Raw genomic sequence first — 20,668 nt, forward strand, 5'->3', positions numbered from 1 at the left:
GGCCCTCCACAGACTGCCCCACGGAGGATAGACCTGGGCTCATCCTGCCTCTCCATTCAGTCCACGGAGGCAGTCCCAGCCCGTGGCTCTTCCCAAACCCGCTCTTTTTTTTTTTATTAAGAATGGCCTGTTTTAAATGGCAACAAACATGGCTTATAATGAAACCAACCTCTAATTACCCAAAACACACATTAAAGCTTATAGCAAATATTCATCAAATCAAATAAATTACTCTTTCTTCCTGTTCTGCTCTACTTCCTTAAGTATTTGTAAGCAAGGCTAATTAAGACTTTTTGAAGTTTTTAATCTCCTGCCTTTCTCTTCAATTTAGAACAAATGTTTTGGTACTATGGATTCGAGCTATACTTTTCAAGCACACAGAAGCCTTCCTGGTGCAAATCCAGCTACTCAGATTGACTTTGTCCTCATGGACAGAAGCTGGAGTCACCGTGGCCACCCTGACCACTGAGCTGAACATTACAACACCTCACATCATCCTAACTCCTGCCCTCCAGACCCCACCACCGGCTCTACTTCTATATTTTTCAGAGAACTCATGTCCTTTAAACACACTATAAAATTTACTTATTTATCATATCTACTGTTAGTGTATCCCCTGAAATGTAAGCTCCAGAAAGGCATGGATTTTTGTCTGATTCGTTGACATATTTTAAATGCCCAGAGCAGTCCTCAATAAATATTTGTCAGATAAACAAGTTGATAATTCAAAGGCCCTCAGAAAGTCTTCTTTACCCTCCACAGCATCCAAACTGTGGCACAGTGTCTGAACTACCGTCATTAGAGATCTCTGCTTTTGAGTTTCTTTATCCGTGGCTTTCTTTAGGTCACAATGCATACACATCCTGCTACGAGGAAAAATGTTCATCTCTTCATTCAATGACTTGTTTTGATTATACGTTATTCAAAAAGCTTGGTACTAGATATTTTGGGGCCAAAAGAGTGAGTCCTATTTATCCCATCCTAAAGGCAGGCTTATATTTAATTTACTATCTGTATGGCATCATACTACTCAAGATAGATACGCAGAGTGTTTCACAGAGGCCCAGAACTGATGGCAGCATTAACCTTCACCCCTAGGGGGCTCAATACCTCGGTGGTCCTGACAATAATTCTGAAAACAGTGAAAAATGGGGACTTTCATTCACTCATTGTTCACTTCTTCATTAATTTAACATATGCTGAATTTCTTTGATGTGCCAGGCATTTGCTGACTCCTGAGTGTGTAGCAGTGAAGAAACAAGACAGAGTCCTTGCCTCATGGAGGTTACAGTTGGTGAGTTGAGAAGCTGGACACTAAAATTGTTTCTTTTAGATGTGACAAGAGTTTTGATTGGGTATGTACGGGGTGGGTTATGGGCGTGTATAGCAAGAGCCGTAGCTCTGACTTAGCCTGGGGAAGAAGGGCTGGTTATACAGAGTGCCTCTAGGAGAACCCACAGAATTGTGCAAGTCTGTACCTCAGCTCCAGATCTTACAGAGATGTTGCATGGATAGATGTATGAATGTAAACGTAATGTGTTTTGTGTGTTGTTGTCCTTGTCAGTGGTGTTGTTTTTCAGGATTGTGGTTGTGGTGTTTGTTATTGTCACGTTTTGTTGTGTAGATTGCATAACAATTGTCCCCAGATCCTAGGAGTTTGCTTGATGTGGTGCGAAGGCCAGGGTTAGGTCTGGAGGTCATCCCTCATCTTCTGGGCTGTGCCTTAGAGTCACATGGGGGATATAAAAACTCAAATACCTGTGACCACCCAGAGTTTTGGGACTCCTAGTCTTGATATAAACCTTTCTCCACCAGCACTTATTGTTGTCCCACCTGAAGATATTATTCTCCAAAGTCCCAAATATCAAAGGGCCCCTTAGGTGAAAACTTTGGAAAGAAGGTTGATCCCTTCTTGATAAATCACCCTTCTTTATTGCTGGTATCTTTCTACATCTTGGAAAGCCTCTAAATTGATAGGCTTTGCCCTAAGCCTGCAGACATTCATATATTCAAATGATATTAATAGGTATGAATTAGGTGCCCATGATGTGCTAAGATGTTGGTAAGGTGCTTACAACCCACTAGTGCAAAACTTGTGACATTACCTAGTCTAGTAATTTCTGCATCTTCTAGTGGGAGAAGAGCAAAATGCAAAACAAATAGATTATAGAATTTATGAGAGATGATCACAGCTCTGGGGAAGAAACAGAGCAGGGTCAGGAGGATGGGAAATGCCAGGAAGGAAGCAGTTTGCATTATAAATAGGTGATCAGAGCACATCTCACTTGGAAAGCATATGTCAGAAAGGACACTGTTTTTTTCCATCTTTACCACCATCACTTTAGAACAGGCCTGTTTTCACTGGACTGCTGCACCAGCCTCAAGCCAGGCTGCCTGCTTCTAATCGGGAACCTCCATCCCCAGTCAGATTGTGCTGCTTCTCTGCAGAAATCCCTCCAGGAACTCCCTCCCTGTCTTGGCCAGGCTGGCACACATGTTCTTCATCCATATTCTCTCCTGCCATTCTCTTTGCCACAACTTCACTAGAAAGACTCAGACTATGGCCCTCAGGCTGTTGGCACATAATCATGTCTGCTTAAAATGTGTGCCCACAGCCTGCTCCTGCTCCCTTGGCAAGCCTAGCTCAGTGGTCCTCTCCCCAGGGATGGGGGTGAGGGTGAGGAGATTGCCCAGGTTCCCCAATGCCCTACCCCTTGACCTGGCTCAGGTGCCCTCCCCATGTTCCCATGGTTCTCCTTTCTTGCACCGTCTTCCCTGTGTCAGACCCCTCCTCTGGCCTTCTATGACCAGACAGTGTTTTCATCCATCTCTGCACTCCCAGCACCTGGCACAGTGTGTGACCAGTGAGTTACCAGAGAAAATACGGTCCCCTCACTGGAGGCAATGCAGAGTGCAGAGGACACAGCTGAAGGGGTAGCAGGTGGAAAAGAGGCTGACTCGTGCACCTTCAGAGGGCAGGTGCATTCAGGTTGTGGGAAGTTACGGGGAGACAGAGTTTGGCTCACTCATCCTTATCGTGCATTAAACGGTAATTGCAGTTAACTCACATTGGCTCAGCATAGTCAGGCACTGGCTACGTGCTCCACGAGCACCATCCCCCTGACTCCTCTGAACAGCCTTGTGAATTAAGAAGCCTTCAGGGGCCTGATTTCCCTTGCCCCCTGCTACTTGTGCCCACACAGTTATCTGAGACTGAGAAAAAGAGACTCATCGTATTCTACAAAGTGACTTTAAGTGACCATAACAGACATCGTTTTCTGTTCCCTGTTACAGCTTCCTGGAAGATTTATATCTGTAGGAAAGTCATCAGGCTTTTTTTTTTAAGATTTTATTTATTTATTCATGAGGGACACAGAGAGAAAGAGAGGCAGAGACACAGGCAGAGGGAGAAGCAGGCTCCATTCAGGGAGCCCGATGTGGGACTCGATCCCAGGTCTCCAGGATCATGCCCTGGGTTGAAGGCGGCGCTAAACCGCTGAGCCACCCAGGCTGCCCAGGCTTTTCAAACAGATCTGCTTTGCATTTCTGTGAACTAACTAGCAGCATCCCTGATACTCACCTTGGACTTTGATGCACTCTCAGGATTCACTTTGAATTAAACAAGAGATGTCTAATTGCATTATGCCTCCAGAATCAAGGATCTGCTGTCACCTACTTGGAATAGATTAGAATGCAGAAAGAATATTTATATCTGTGAATTTCATTGTAAAACTTAAAAGAATGTAAACCTACCTTCCAGAAATTACATTTAGGCAGAGTGGGGGTGGGCGGTGTAGTATGAGGTGAACCAAGAAGCACCATGACCAAGATAGGTAAAAAGTCGTTTCTGATTTATGGATCCCAAAGCACAATGTGAATGCAAGATATTGTGATTGCATGTTGCAAAATGCAGAGGACCCTGGAACAAAGCATGTGATGATCTAAGAAGAGAAACTTCCCCAATCGCTGCCACCAGAACAAACTGTGGACCACAGAGCCCAGAGTATGTGGCAGCTGCTTCAGGTAGCTTCCCAGCCACCCACAAGTTTCAGACTGAGTTCCCCTGTGGTGACCAAAAAGATGTCATGACAGTTAATTCCATCGAAATAACCAGAAATAACTGCATGAGAGACAGACCTGTGTGTGTGTGTGTGTGTGTGTGTGTGTGTGTGTGTAATGCGCATAGTGGGGTGAGTAAGTGTTTATTGGAACACACACTCCAAATAAACCCTATAGATAATGTCAATAATGTGGTGTCTCTGTCAATTGGATGGGGACGCCCAAATGTAGGTAGAAGCCTGTGGCAGGGGAGGTGAAAGAATTCATCCAAGGCAGAAAAAGGAGATAGTAGTTTCTTGAATGCACTGCAAGGGAGCTACAGGCAGACAGCAGAGGAGAGGCTGTCTGCCAGGAGGCAGTGGGTAGGTGTTATATTTAAAGGGGGAAGGTGAAGAGGTATGGGGCTGTATGGGACTTTCTCTTTTTTGGTAACCATGCCTGGTTGTAAGTAGCCCATAGTCGAGTTAAGGGCCTATGGATATTTTGAGATGGATGCCTGCTGGGCCTGTCTCAACTCAGCCAGGGGGCCGCTGTGGGCCCTGCCTATGCTCCATTGCTCAAGTTTGTTGCCTACAAATAACAGAACGAATTCAAAGAAATTGTGATGTAGGGCTGCCTAGCTGGCTCAGTCAGTAGAGTGGACAATTCTTGATCTTGGGGTTGTGAGTTCAAGCCTCATGGTGGGTGTAGAGATTAGTTAAAAATAAAATCTTTAAAAAAAAAAGATTTGTGATGTAAATAAATAAACATCTATTCCTCCAATCACACCAACTTTCAAATGTTCTTATAAAAACCCTGTGGAGAAAATGTACAGATTCACCAGCTGTTCCAGTTAATTTAGAATTTAAATCACTTATATAGGGGTGCCCAAGTGGCTCAGTCAGTTAAGTTTCTGCCTTTGGCTTAGGTCATGATCTCATGGTCCTGGGATGGAGCCCTGCATCAGGCCCCTGCTCAGCAGGGAGTCTGCTTCTCCCTCTCCCGCTCCTTCTGCCTGTGCTCTGTCTCTCTGTCAAATAAAAAAAAAAAAAAAAAAATAAATAAATAAATAAATAAATAAATAAATAAATAAGATCCTTAAAAAAATAAATCACTTATATAATGGTAAAAGGTTAGCATTATTTTATTAATGTGACATTTATATTCCATTGCATATTTTAAAAGTTCATAGCTATTATCATTGGGCATTTATGGCCCTTTGTAAAGGCCTTTGAAAACAAGGCAACGTTCCCTGGGGAGCCCACTGAGGAGGCCCTTGCTGCCGAGGCCACTCGCCCTGTGGGAAGCAGGAAATGCTGGAGTGTTAACAGCAATGGGCACAGGGCCCATCTGGAGACCCATCCTTTCATTCCTTCAGAAACACCTGCTCCTTTATCTTCACTGCAAGGGGAGAGCAAAGATCTTATTGTCTCTGACGTGAACCGAGCAAAAGAAGTACCCCAGTGAAATGACTTGAAATATTTCCTGCTGATTCTGAAATGTAGCAGAAACCATTCTCTATAGGGCAGAGATTATTTTCATTATGCTTAGCTACTGCCAGCACTAAAAATAGTTTTGAATTGCCAAGTGAGTGGACACTGTTTGAAAGGCTGCACCTGACGACTCTACTGACATTTGCCTATGGGTTTCTTCATGGGGTTGAAACATATCCCATTTCCAATAGGAAAAGCAACAGATGTAGAAAGGGATGGAATTGCTGGTCTAAAGTAACACAGCACCGAAGTATGAAGTCAGGCTGCGGGGAAACAGAACCTGGGGTGGGACTTGTCCTGCTTTTCCCTGGCGACCCGGAGAGTACTGGGAATAGCATTTGTTCTATTTGTTCTTTCTGCTGCCCCTCATCCTCCAGGCATCCCTCTCAGGGCCTGATTCCCCCTGGACTCATGCTTTTATTTGTTGCAGCCTCTTGCCTTAAATTATGGCAGGCTGGCCTTGCTCCATGTAGCTGGTACCCAAGACTTCCTTGATGGGATGTTTCAAGGGCATTGTTAGTCCCAGCAACCCATAGTCACTAAGAGCTTTAGACTTAAACACTGGCCAGGGACACTCGGGTGGCTCAGTTGGTTAAGGGTCTGCCGTCAGCTCAGGTCATGATCCCAGGATCCACATTGGGCCCCCCGTTGGGCCCCCCGTTGGGCTTGCTTGGCAGGGAGCTTGCTTCTCCCTCTTCCTCTGCCTGCTGCTCCCCCTACTTGTGCTCTCTCTCTGTCAAATAAATAAGTAAAATCTTCAAAAATAATAATAATAAATAAACACCAGCCATTACTCTTAAATAAAACCTATAATCACCTTGGAAGTATCACACACATTGCATTACTTTTTGTTAAAATATAAGCTTGGGAAATCTAAACATGTAAAATACATTATTATTTCATGGCCCTAATTTAGGTAATTTTTGTGCTTCATCAGGAGCCTCAGAAAATCATCCAGGTCTCTCTGGACACCGGAGAAGCTCTGCTGCGCTCCTATAAATGAGTCTCAGGGCAGCACCTCTCAGTTCAAGGGAAGTCCACCCCTCATGTTTCATTCGCGCAGGTGCTGTGTTCCTGCCTCTGCTCTACTATGGTTGGGGTCCTGGATCTGCACTTGTTCTCCTGTACCCAGGCCCACCTCTCACCCTGGGAATTGGACATCAGGTCCACTTTTCTGCTTTGGACTCTGCCTATCTCTTAAGTCATAGATTGAACTCGTCCTTCTATTTCTCTGCTCCTCCCGCCCACGCAGGCCTGATCCTCCAGAAGCCTCTGCAGGTTTTTCCAGCGGTCTCCTCCACCCACCTCACACAGAGCTGGATACTCTTACTTCAAATATGCCCATCACTATGGCAACACAGATGCTTTGGTGGTTATACAACAATCACTTCACCTGGGAAACAGTGCTGAGGGAAAAAAAAATGCCAGCCTTTGTATGGAAAGGTCATTGGCAAGGCAGAAGGAGCTTCAGGTCACCTCTGCTCCATGGCTCCTCCTGCCACAATCTCCACAAGCCCTTCTGGAACATTTTTGCTCCTGCCCATAAGAAATTTAAGAGAATGTAATACAACTTCCAGACTTTGTGGTATGGTTCTAAATCTATATGGAATATTACACCCTGAAATTTGGGTGAAGAGCTGAAAAGATGTCATGTTCTATTTTGCATTAGTTATCTACTGATGTGCAGCAAATTACCTTCTTATTCAAAGGCTTAAAATGTTTACAAAAATATTATCTCACAGTTTCTGTGGTTCAGCAGTTTGGAAGTATCTTCACTGGGTGGTTCTGGATTGGGATTTCTCATGAAGTTGTGGTTAAGAGGTGAACTGGAGCTGTAGGCATCTGAGGCTGGACTGAAATTGGGGGTCTGTGATCAAGCAGGCTCACAGAGATGGCTGGAAAGTTAGTGCTGGCTGTTGGTGGAAGGCCTGTAGTCTTCACTGTGCAGACTTCTCCATGCAGCTGTTGGGGTGTCTTCAGAACATGCTGGCTGGCTTGCCTAGCTGAGTAATCCAAAAGAGAACAAGCTGAAAAGTGCAATGCCTCAGAAGTCATACTTCATCATTACTGCAATGTCTTTAAAAAAAAAAAGATTTATTATTTATTTCAGGGAGAGAGAGAGAGAGCAGGAAGGGCAGAAGGAGAAAGAATCTCAAGTAGACTCTGCATTCAGCATGGACCCTGATGTGGGGCTCTATTTCATGACCATGAGATTGCAACCTGACCTGAACCAAGAGTCAGATGTTCAACCAACTGCACCACCCAGGTGCCCCTGCAGTGTCCTTTGGGTTAACAAGCTCGCCCTATGTGTTGTGGCAGAGACTTTTTAGAGGAATGAACATCAGGAGGGGAGCATCACTGGGAACATGCTAGAGTCTGTTTACCATAAAAGGAGAAGATAGAGATTACTACCTAGCAACTCATTTTAGGGTTTTCTGGGTTAAACACAGGGTATTAATTTTTGGTGACCTGTGACCATACCTGAGCACAAAGCCCTGAACCTCCACATTCAAACCACCCTCCCCCCACCCCGCAAGCATCCTTTATGCCACAGCTTCCAACTGTGCCACTGACAACCCTGAGTTAGTTAAAGGTGCTCGGAGATACTGATCTCCCCAGGTGTGGGGAAATTGAGCTGGGCTTGAGGTAGATAGGGACAACTGAGTAAATATTATTATTTTCTATGTGTTCTGTGACTATATGCAAACTGTATATGACTGCTATATGAAAATATCTATTCTCAATTATTAGGAAAGTCCCTTTGCCAAGGTACCAAAAAAGAGCATTAGGCTCCCATTCTGTGCATGATGCAATGTTCAATATATGTCCAATAAGTTAATGTATTAATAGTGCTGTTCAGATATTCTGGAAATCAGTAATCTGTGGTCTGCCTATGTTGTAAATACCAGAAGACATGTACTTTAACCTCCACCTATAGTTATAGGTTTATTTACTTCTCATTTTTAGTTCTGCCAATTTTTCCTTTGTATTTTTTGAATCAATATTATTTGCTATTTCTAAATTTAAACCTTTAATATCTTCCTGGTAGATAGAAACTTTTACCCTTCTGAAATGAACCTCTTTATCAGTAGGAATGTTCTTTGTAAGTTTAGTTTCACTGATTCTTTATTAGCATTTATATCAATCAATTCTATGTTTTTACATGCAAACTTTCTGAATGTATCTGTTTTAGACTTCTTTTGTAGACGGCAAATTGTTAGATTTTATTATGTTATGTTTTGTTTTAAATACTGCCTGACAGACAAGGGAAACAAAAGCAAAAATAAATGATTGGGACTACATCAAATAAGAAGCTTTTGCACAGGAAGGAAGCCATCAACAAAACAAAAAAGCTATCTACTGAACGGGAGAAAATATTTGCAAATGGTATGGCTGATAAGCGGTTAATATCCAAAATACATAAAGATCTTCTATAACTCAAAAATCTATATAACCTCAAAAACTTATATAACCAAAACCACAAATAATCCAAATAAAAAATGGGCAGATGACCCTCTGATGCAGCCATGGTGGAAAACAGTATGAATGGTCCTTGAATAATTAGAAATAGAATTACCATATGATCCAGTAATTCCACTACTGGGTATTTACCCAAAGAGAACAAAAACACTAATTCAAAAAGAGACAAATACCCCTGTGTTTATTACAGCATTGTTTACAATAGTCAAAATATGAAGCAACCCAAGTGTTCATCAATAGATAAATAGAAGGGAGATGTGGTATGTATACCTGCAATTAAACTATGTATCACTGACTCACCCTTGTGAATGCCTCCCCAAGAAGGAAGACTCTTCTCTGGCCCTCAGTTTTGTTCCTTCTTCCTATGAAGACTACATCAAATGGATTTGATTTCTACCATAGATCTTTGTAGGCATCATAAAATTTAATTTTAACAGATACAACCAACAGTATTAAGAAAACATACCCTTAACTTTGATTCTGTTTGTTTAAGCTAAATTTCAATGTCATTTTAACAGACTTGGACTGTAAATAGTTTAAGTTCCGTTGCCAAGAACCAATTATCTACAGCGAGCAAAAACCAAATGATTTTATGCAGAATGAATCATGTGGGGAGCTTCCAAATTCTCAGCAGGCAAATTGGCTCAGATAAGATGTAATATTGTTGCTTGATTAGAGATGAAGCAGCCAACTTAAGGTGGCTGTTTTTAGGGGCTGAAGGGGACACAAATCAAATAATATTCATGTGGAATTTCGCAAATTCCATCAAGACACAGGGATTCTATGTACTTCTCTGGTTGAGGCCTGATTATTATTCTCAAGTGAACTTATTGTTACTTGCCACTCTGTTTTTTCACAATTTTCTAATAGTCATCTCTACTTATGGGGTAGCAACCAGCATGGTCTGAGACAAAAGATTGAAAATTTTTTTTCCCAAACAATAGATACTTCTTCTAAGTTTATAACTCCAATGATCAAAGACACTGAGAGCTTTCACTGGTCCTTTGTTTTCACCAACTTTCTGGATTTATATACAAAAATATCTATATAATATAGTTTTAAAACTTATTAGAATCATAATTTTCTTTTCTAAGAAACTGATGAAAGCTATGACCGGTCCACTAAACTCACTTTCATCCAAATCTACACACACAAGTTCATACACAATTTGTCCCTAGTCTTTTATGAGGTCTCTGTGAAGCTGAGTTGAATCTGAGATTGAGAACCTTTGCCATAAATCTACTGTGAGAGACCCCAAGGATTGTTGGTCTTTAGTTTCAGGACCTAGAACAGGGATGTGATAAGTTTCAAATAAATACATATTTGCCTGAGATAAATAATATCTAAACAGACCAGTTCCTTTTTATACACATATGTGCTGGCTTCTCCAGTCTTATTTTTTTGCTTTTTGTACTGTATCTAGCTCACACTAGTTCTCCAGTGGAGACTTGGCTGAGGAAACCAGATGACTCTGATGTGATTCTTCAAGAGCATATTTATGTGGCAAGATGGCAGTAATTAGTGATGGAAAACATTGATCTCAGAGTATTCCCTAATATTAGTTCCTGTGTTTCAGTCCTCCTGAATGGCTCTCACATGTGACTGTATAAGTTTCTGTGCAGAGCACCTCCACTCTGTGATTTTTGTCTTGTAGTTCATTGTGAACTTATCATAGGATCTTGGAAGTTTTCTACAGAAGTAGAAATACCTTTTGCTAAGAAGCAAAAGGTGGGCACTGGCATTCTTCTTGTCCATGTGGCTACTACTCCTCCACAAAAAGAGCCTGATGGGATTTGGTGGCACATTAGCAGCCTGGGGCTGGTTTCAGATTATTTAACTCAATAGATGTACTGTAACTTAAATACATTTACACCAAGAAAGAAAGCACCTTCCTCTTCTGTTTCTTTTTAAGCTCACTTAGTGGAAAATTAGATAAGCTAACAGGACTTTAGCGTCATTTAAAAAAAAAATGACAACATCCTATTACCCAGGAGACATTTATTCATAAAAGAGAAATGCCTTTTTCATTCTGGAATATCTTTAGAGCAGGCAGCAAACTGTGACTCAGAGTAGTTGTGAGGGTGATTGAAAGATGCTTCTCTCCTGAGAAGCTATCCACCAAAATTTCCTGAAGGAAGAAACCTCTAAATTCACAAATGAAATCCTAAAAAGCAAGGCAGACACCTAATCATTTCTAATTATCTACAGCTCTCATTTGGCCTTAATGGAGCTAAGTCCTCACTTCTGTGATTAATATTTAACACGTATTTCTGTGATTTTTCTTAAGGTGGGCATAGCTTAAAGACCTTACCTAGTATTTAATTCAACTGATTTTTCACTGGCCATGGTTTTTTTGTGGAAGAGAAGTGCCTTCTCATGCATGTGCTTTGAAGTTGCCCTGATCTGGGTTTAACTTCCATTCTGCTGTTGCCATACTATGTGACTTAGGGTAATTTAACTACCACCTGTTGTCCATGTGGCTACCATGTGTCCACCTGTGCCTCCATTTTCTCATCTGTGAAAATTCACTTATAGTATTTCTGGAAGGACAACATGCAATGGTGCATATACACCATAGGCACAAGCCTCGCACATATGGCATCTAGTGATAGGCACCTCTACGGGAGGACTAGAATTTTTTAGCCAAATTATAGATGAGATCCGTGGATGGATCCAAGCTGATAAAAGTCCTTGAACCTAGAACCTGGAAATTCTGGGAATCCCTCTAGTGTCTGACAATGAACCATTTGTACCCAAGAAGCACTCAAATTTAGGGCAACCTGATCCATGTCTACATCTGAGAAATAGATTATAGGACAGAGAAAAATTCTTTACTATCGGACAATAAGATCTTTATTTTGTCATTGCTTTTCACTCGTAGTGCTTAAGAGGAAGCTGTCTCAGGGAGTGGGGAGAGGGATTCCTATCAAGTGAATTAAACCCAAAGGAATGATTAATCTCGTTGCCAATTAACATCTTCTGAGCACCCTGTGGTTTGATTTACACATGAAAAGTCAACTGGAATTATCATTAAGATTACTCTAATCAAAGATTTTTTTTTAGTTCAATTAAGATAGCATCCTTTTAGGTGTGATTAATCTAATGTTGAAAGATAAAATGAGCTTGACTTTCACACATCTCCCCTAGTTTAATCTGTTTCTTTGCAACACTGTTTTAGTTGCTTTGCAAATCTTACTTTTATCCTGGAAGAGCATTAAAGGTTCATTAATGAGTGTTTACATAGTTACACACATATAAACACACACACACACACAGGCTGATGTTCATGATAGAAAAGAACAATTATCACACAATTTAAGGTCCTGTTCATATATGTGATATCAAGGCAAATCATGTTGTTTATTTTTTACTAAAAGTAAATGATAATGTATCGGGATTTTTCCCAATCTTGTTTCTTTTTTTAAAAAGATTTTATTTATTTATTCATGAGAGAGAGAGAGAGAGAGAGAGAGAGAGAGGCAGAGACACAGGCAGAGGGAGAAGCAGGCTCCATTCAGGGAGCCTGACCTGGGACTCACTCAATCCTGGGACTCCAGGATCATGCCCTAGGCTGAAGGAGGTGCTAAACCACTGAGCCACCCGGGCTGCCCCTCAATCTTGTTTTTATAGTAAAACCCCAATATTAAGTATAGATACTTAGACACTGGTAACTGAGTCAACAGTTATGCTTAACTTCTAGGATAAAATACAGCTTGATGGCAGAAATAGAAATATCTTCCTTCATTTTGTGAAGATAAATATACATTAAAATAAGAGGCTTAATTCGTCCTTTGGAAAATAAGGAAAGAGATTCCTTTCTACCCCTTTTACTTAGAGTGTTTTGCCTTAGAAAGCTAGTCATGGTACACATATTTCTCCTGCCTTCGAAATGCATATAAATCCCTTTGAAGAGTAGGAGGGCTTTTTTTCAGCTTTATGACCCAGGAATGTCTTTCTCAGAACCTGAGAGCCTTCTCTTTGGAATGTGAACCCCAAAGGACATACATCCCTATTCCCCGCTCTCTGTGAGAGGGTAGGGGCCTATTCAGTGGGCTCCTTGCTTCAGTTTGCAAAATTATCTCCTGTCATAAAGATATGAGGAGGTAGTATTTTCCTCTGGATAAAGCCAATTAGATAATACAGATGGTCATCCATCTAGCAGGTAAAGTTACAACAGATCATGTATGACAACTGATGCTGTCAAGGCCACAGTCTTTGAGAAACACATTGTTTCTTGATTATGTGTATATACATAATGGGTTGTATCTGCTTGGCTATAAAAGGATGTCATCTCTTTCTATCTTTGGGGTTTGTGGATCTCAGTGGGTTGCCAGTGATGAGCATCGCACTCTGGTTTATTGCTTGTTCAATAATAAAAACATTTTCTTTCTCTACTACCTTTGGGGAAAGGATTTCTGTGCTAGAAGACAATTTTGTTTTTAATAACATTTCCCCAATAATTTGACAAATTTTCCTAGGGACTATTATTGCTAGTCTTTTAGACATAGGGGCTTGTTTAGTAACCAACACTGTCAAAAATGGTATTATGAAGCTGATATTTCAGTGATATCTTATCCACAAACCAACTATATTAAAAATTATATGTTAGAGGTACCTGGGTGGCTGAGTCAGTTAAGCATCTACCTTTGGTTCAGGTCATGATCCCGGCTGGGGTCCTGGGATCAAGTCCCACATAGTGCTCCCTGCTCAGCAGGGAGACTGCTTCTCCCTCTCCCTCTGCCCCTTCCCCCTGCTTGTGCTCTTTCTCACTCTCTCTCAAATAGATAAAATCTCTTTAATAAATTGTTTTATGTTATTCCTCAGCATAATAATATCTAGGGATGTGAGTTTGCTTTCAGCTTTCACTTCTGAATAATTGATATCTGTCACCATTTCTCATGCTTTTGATATGTAACCTAAACTGTCAAGGAACTTGAACACAGTCCTGTCTAAATGACATTGCCACTTTGTATTGGGATTAGAGCAATAGCTATTATGTGATTTCTGATGGTCTAGAATGATAGACATAGATTAGTTTATAATTTTCAATATTATTCAGTACTCCATGGTTTATACACCTTAACGTTTAAACAGATCAAAGTTTTCTTCTTTTCACGAGTCTTTTCAGTTCTAAGAAATTTAAAATCTAGGGCGTATTCTAGAGATGTAGTAAGGAAAAAAGGTTTGTGAAATTTGAAATAACTTAATGACACATATAGAATGGCCACCCAAAAAAAGCAATAATATTCATGGGAACTCTTACCTTATGAATTAATCAAACCCAAACAAAAATTTTAGTAAATGTTAAAAACATAGTCTGCTAAAATAAAATTCTTCTAGAAGGGAAATTTAAGAAATGCTTGAATACTGTGATGGTCACAGGTACCACTGCCCAGAATATCCACTGTCACTCTTAGCAATCCATTGACAAATAATTTAGGTTAAAAAATTACCATTTTAGAAATTTCTCATTTTGTGAAACTTGAAAATGTATATCACTGTGCTTTTCTTGGTATTTTTCTTCCAAATAAAGTGTTTTCAAGTCCTTCAAAGGTATAATTATTTGCCTCATAACTATTTGTATGATCTTAATGTATAAACCTGTATTTAATGAAAAATAGAGAAGAAATCTTAAGAAGTATACCATGGAAGGCCATTTATGGAATCCAATTCTAAATTCTAATTTTAAGAATATATTTGTGCTATCTTGAAAGATTCTCCTGAAAACAGGTTGCTCTGCCACTTTCCTGTTTTAATTTTTATGTGAAGTTTATCAGTGCAAAAATTTACCTATCCTTTCCATTTATGTCCTGTAAAATTAAGACAAAATCACATTTTACTTGATTTACTCCCACATCAAATGAGAATCAGCCCAACACGCCAAGGGAATCATGCTGATAACCTCTTTGGAAGGCTGTCATCAGGTAGGCCTGCAGGAAGGGTATGCCAGTAAATGGTAATTACAATGGACAATATGACAAGCATTTCATATTTAGCATTGTTTTCCACTCTTGGGTGACCCTAAGAAGTAAATGCTATTCTTATCACCTTCTTCTCTGGACAAGGAAATAGGCTTCAAGAGCTTGTCCAGGTGATGCAGCTAATATCTATCTCCAAAACCCATGCTTACTAGAGAACAGATGTATATATGTTTGTGTGTGTGTGTGTGTGTGTGTGCATGTGCCTGTGACATAATAAATATATATTTGGTTTCTGCCCCTGGTTCCTGGCCAGAGAGCCTTATTTATCTTTTTGTCTGGCTGTTCATTGCATCTCTTAAATATCCTTGCAATAAATTGATAATTGTGAGTAAGCACTTTCCTGAGTTCTGTGAGGTGATTTGGCAAATTATTGAAACCAAATACAGAGAGGATAAATCATAAAAAGGTCTGTAGGGCTTTTTAAAATCCTTATAATTGTTACTGAATAATCATGCCAGAATTTCTGAAAATAAGAAATACCCTATAGACTGGACTTCCTGTATCTTTACAGCTCTTTATAAAGCTCAAACCAATGTTTGGCCTTTCAGGAAAATCCCATAGAGCTGCTCTTGTCCCAGATACTCAGTATAAACATTTCTTCCTCTCCTTCTGTGAAGAGTCCTTTTACGTCATGGAATCTTAGAGCAGGAGATCTAGAGGCCCTCTGGCCCAGCCCCTCAGCCTATGTTTCAACTCAGTATGTCAGATACAATGTCAGATTAAGACTTCTTTGCTTCCCCCATAAGGTGAATTCTCAGTGGTTTTTACTCAACCAATATTAAAAATAGCAGAGTTTCTACACATTCATGCATGTTTTGAACCTAAACAAAAACCTAATTATCACAATAATGTAACAGTGCTTAATTTATCACAGTCATGGTCTCTCCATTTGTCTGTGTTTTCAGGAGCATGCTCCCCACTCTTTGTTTTAAGCATGAATGCTTAGGAGCTTTAGGTTAATGTTACAAATCTCAACAGAATTATCCTGGTTCCCAGATACAGGTATAGACCTGACATAACATCCTTGATCTGCTCTGGAATTAATACTAAGTCACACATCTATTCTCAAACATTCTCCTTGGTGACCTCCAGCATGAACACCCACCTCCAGGGCTATAAAAGTAGATCTACTTGTCTTGCATTACTGGGGTTTGAGCAAAAGACACAATCCTTGAATTGTGCATCTTTTTGTGTGGAAATGCTATTTGTGTTACAACCAGTCTGATCCACAGCAGAGCTATTATAAGGCATTGAACAGCAGCTTCATTTGGGCTCTGAGTGATCTCTGGTAATCTTTTTATAGTTCCCTATTCAGCTTCTACTTTCAGTTCTGGGGCAAATGTCCCAGACTCACCACCTTCTCAAGCCCCTCCTCCCTCCCTGGGATGTACCTCTGGCCAAATCTTGCCCATTTGTTTTTTCTGTTTCAGAGGAGTCTCACGTTCTCACACTGAAAGCTCTTCTGACTCATTGCTTACAAATTTCACACTGCTGCCCATCCTTCCCCATCTAGTCTTAGTTTTCAGATGTGCCTTGCTATTTGGTATGATGGATCTTTGCCCTCCCCACCCTACCCTCATCTGTCTGAAGAACTCCCATTCATTCTTTTTTAAAAAACTTATTTATTTAAAGTAGGCTCCAAGCCCAACATGGGGCTTGAACTCATGACCCTGAGATCAAGAGTTGCACATTCTACCCACTAAGCCAGTCAGGCACCCCTCCTATCCATTCTTTAAAACCATTCTGACATGCCTCCTTGGGCAGCTAAGCACTGATGATCTCTCACACTAGACACCCCCCCACATGAAATTCATTATACCTTCTTGGGTAGTTAAGTTTTTTTTAAGTTATTTGTTCTATACCTTTAAAAGTAGAGTATACCATCCTGGCTGAAGAAAGATGAAGCAAAGTAATAGTAACTGGTTCTTTAGCCTATTGGTTATTAACTATCAGTTTATACATCCAACAATGGGTCTATCACCTGCTGCCTTGTTATTTAAATTTTTTTTTTTTTTTTTTTTTTTTTACAAAATGCCTACTTTGGACTTTTACAATATGTTTTAGTTCATTGGAGACTTTGGTTTTCATGATGCTTAAAAAATGTGTCATTCTTAACAACAACAAAAAGTCATCCTTTTGGTCACATAACCTTGATAGTGTCTTTTATAGATGTCCTTTTTAATCAGAGTGCTCCTGTGTGGAGCCAGCCTGAGTTCTTTTGATAGCTCTTTGATGGTCAGAAGTACATTTTTTTTAATGATGTTCCATCCTTTGTGGGCCACGTTCCCTCTCAGAATTTTGTCCATGGGGTGAAAACTTTAATTCTTCTGAATAGTTTTGATGTCTATCTTCCCAGAATCTAGATATATGTCTGATAATCTACATGTAGTGTTTATAATCTATTGCAGAATGAGCTTGCAGAATACTTTGTCTAAGATTATTATTTTTAAATTTCTATATTGCTAGTACTTTTTTTAAGCAGTTTTTTGTGCTGCATTGAGAACTTTTTTTTTAAAGATTTTTAAATTTATTTTAGAGAGAGAGACAGAGAAAGTACAAGTGGGGTAGGGAGAGGGAAAAAGAGAGAAGCAGACTTCCCACTGAGCATGGAACCTGACACAGAATTTGATCTCAAGACCCTGAGATCATGACCTGAGCCGAAATCAAGAATAGATTGTTTAACTACAGAGCCACCCAGGCGCCCTTATGTTACTAGTAGTTTGGATGAAAAAGGAATAGAAGTGTGGAATAGAAACTTCTCTCCCATCTCCTATAAATTGAGAAATGAAATTGTGACCAAGGCCAAGCAAGAATTTATCATTAGATGCTCTAGCTTTCACAGAGCAGATGTCAACTTTGTTGAAGAAGATTCTACTCTTGCTTCTCTGTAAATCCTTATATTTCCATGCTTGATCCTCTGTCCACTGTCCCTGCTTGTTTGGGTAAACCATGTGTTTCCTTTCCAGTATCTCTCTTTCTCCTCTTTCACCTTCAGTCACTGTGCTCTGTCCTTATTCAATCATTAATTCAACACAACATAGCACATACATACAAAACAGCAACTACTGTGTGGCAGGCAGGCACTATTCTCGACATCATCTTCAAGGACGTGAATTTCTCTGTAAAAACATACTTTACAAAAAAAGAGCTCTTTCATTCAACAAATACTGATAATCCTATGAGGTTCCAGGAAATTTCCTAGGTTCTGGATCTTTCTCTTTCTCCCTTTTAATATATATTTGTTCAGGAAAAAAAAAAAAAAAAGACCTATCTGCCATGCATGTGTTTCAAGAATGTCTTCTATGTCACCAGCACTCAGGGATATTTATGAAGTCATTTTATTACTACTTCTTCTCTGTTGCAATTAAGCATTTGAAATCACACACACATAAAAGCAATTAAATGACTTTTAAGTCTCCCAACATTAAGGCTTTCCTGGAATGTAGGATGCCTGCATATTTGCTCAGCCTATGGTTTTCTATCAGACTCTTTCTTCTTTTCCCCAAAAAGTCTGCACAAAAGTTTGGTTTACTTTAAATCATTTTCTATACTGGACGTTTCTCAGTACTTGTTTCTTAGACTGAAGCCTATATCCAGCCTGATGGGAATTAGTGATGTGTAACAAAGATTTCTGGCTCTCTGCTTTCAGAACACGTGTGGATGCATCTCTTTGCCACCTTAGGGTTGGGTGGGGGCATGTGATTGATTTGGCAAATAAACTGGGAGTGGGAGTGATGAGTGCTGCTTTAGAATCCAGCATTTAATTCCCAGCACAGTGAGGTCCTCTGAAACACTTTCCTTTCACCATAGCAACAACATTATTTGAGATGATGGCTGCTCGAATGACATCAGTCCTGGAAAGAGGAGACGAGGAGCAGAGCTCCTTACAAACTACAGTGCATTTGAAGGTGGAGAGAAAAACAGTCCATCCAAGTTTGGAGGTTGGTTGTTACTACAGCACATCCTAGCGTATCCCAGCTGAACAGTATGACTCCATCATTCTAGCAAACAGTTACAGACCTGGAGATGGAATTCTGGCATATGTTCAGGCAGATAAAATGCAAGCTCTGTCCCGCCTCTATTATAATCAGAGTCCTTCATTAAGATAAATGGAAAAGGACAGGTTATTATGTCTTGAGTTTCCAACCAAGAACTTCAAGGTCACTCAGAACGACTTCTGCATTTCATTTACCATTGTTTTCTTACAAAATCAACACTGAAGGTGATTTTCGGGTCTAATGAATCTTGGCACAGTTTCTGTGACATCTTAAACTTTAATTACATTTCAATTATTTAATGACATTTTACAGGACAGATGTGAGGCTACAATTCACTCTGTGCATTACCAAATCAGGGGATGTTTGAACCAAAATGCTTAACTTGGTAACATAACTGAAAAGGATTCATGGAGAGCAGCCCTCCAAAATTTCAGAAGAAAATACTGTTCTTTTTAATCATTTGTCTGTTAAGCCCAAAACACATTGTATTTGTTGGGTCTGGAATTCCACGTTTGGAAGTGTCATTTCACTTACAAGCTGTGTTTGTGAGGTTGGGATTCAAGGACCAATCTTATTTTTCCTTGCCCTTTCCACACATAAAACTTGGATAAAATGTACTTTATGTGCTATAGACGTGTTCCATAAAGCCCACCTTCCATAGACATGAAAGATTTAGGAAATTTGTTATGCAATTGCATTTAAATATTATTTTTCTGTAAATTAAAACTTTAAGTGGTTAATAAAATTGTTAATTAGACCTAATCAAACATATTGAAAAAGATAAAACAATTCCGACCAACACTTACAGACACAAAGCAGTTAATAGAAGTAAGTTACAAGTAACTGTTTAGTGTGTATGTATATATAAATATGTGGATATATATATTCCTCCCTGCTCCAAACATGAGGATCTAACTATCCCATGATTCTCTATCTTAGAGATAGACTCTTTTTAAAACTTCTCTATAGTGTGTGGTTTTCTGTTCAAAAGCCCTTGAAGGCTGCACCTTGAAGCATTTTCTCTTGCTGACTACTTCCAGCTTCCAAGAAAATGTTTCCTTTAAAACACTTTGCATCATTTCTTTGGAGCCATCTCCCTGACTGCCCCATATAGTCCTGTTCTTCAAAAAGGACAAGGAAAGAAGAAACTAACTTCAAGGTGGTGTTCCTGAGGCATCCTGAATTTTTAACCAATTTGATCATTCTGGTTGGAATCATGGTGCCACCTCCACAGCCCTTAATTCCCAGGTAGGAGCTCAGAGAGCCCTCTTGTTGGAACTGACACCACTTTGCATCTCAGTGTGATGTCAGATTGAGTTCCATACCCTGTGTGGCAAAGAAGGGCACAGGCTTTCATTCCCAGGGCTACCTGGGGCTCAGAAATACCTCATAGGTATGATGGCTGAGATACTAAGTTTCAGTCCTGGCATTCCACTTCTATACTCTTTGTAAGTCATTTGAGAAAAATTGGCCTTTGACTGATCTTCTTTTGCACACAGAGGTACTCAGAAAAAAGATGTAATATGTGGGGTGAAGAAAGGTGGGAGTTCCCTGAATGTAGTTGATGGCTGGTTCATTGGTGGACCTTGCCTGCTGCAGGGTTTCACGAGTCCAGTTTGCTTGGTCTGGATGCATGGCCAAACTGGTTTAGAGCTGTTTCTGGTTGGAGGTCTACCAG

General features: G+C 40.2%; 1 long non-coding RNA gene across 10 annotated transcripts in view; it reads left to right on the forward strand.

The window, feature by feature from the left end:
* Window positions 1–20,668, forward strand: part of LOC112648730 (uncharacterized) — a 107,443-nt gene that overhangs the window by 43,423 nt on the left and 43,352 nt on the right. For 8 of the 10 annotated variants that reach the window (XR_007411960.1, XR_007411958.1, XR_007411963.1 and 5 more), the window contains 2 exons: window positions 1,222–1,294; window positions 18,803–18,933. This is a non-coding gene — a long non-coding RNA (uncharacterized LOC112648730). The remainder of the gene's footprint in view (window positions 1–1,221; window positions 1,295–18,802; window positions 18,934–20,668) is intronic. The other 2 variants (XR_007411965.1, XR_003129260.3) reach the window with 1 other exon arrangement.

The sequence above is a fragment of the Canis lupus genome, chromosome 7 (genome assembly GCF_003254725.2).
Source record: "Canis lupus dingo isolate Sandy chromosome 7, ASM325472v2, whole genome shotgun sequence".
Lineage (NCBI taxonomy): Eukaryota > Metazoa > Chordata > Mammalia > Carnivora > Canidae > Canis > Canis lupus.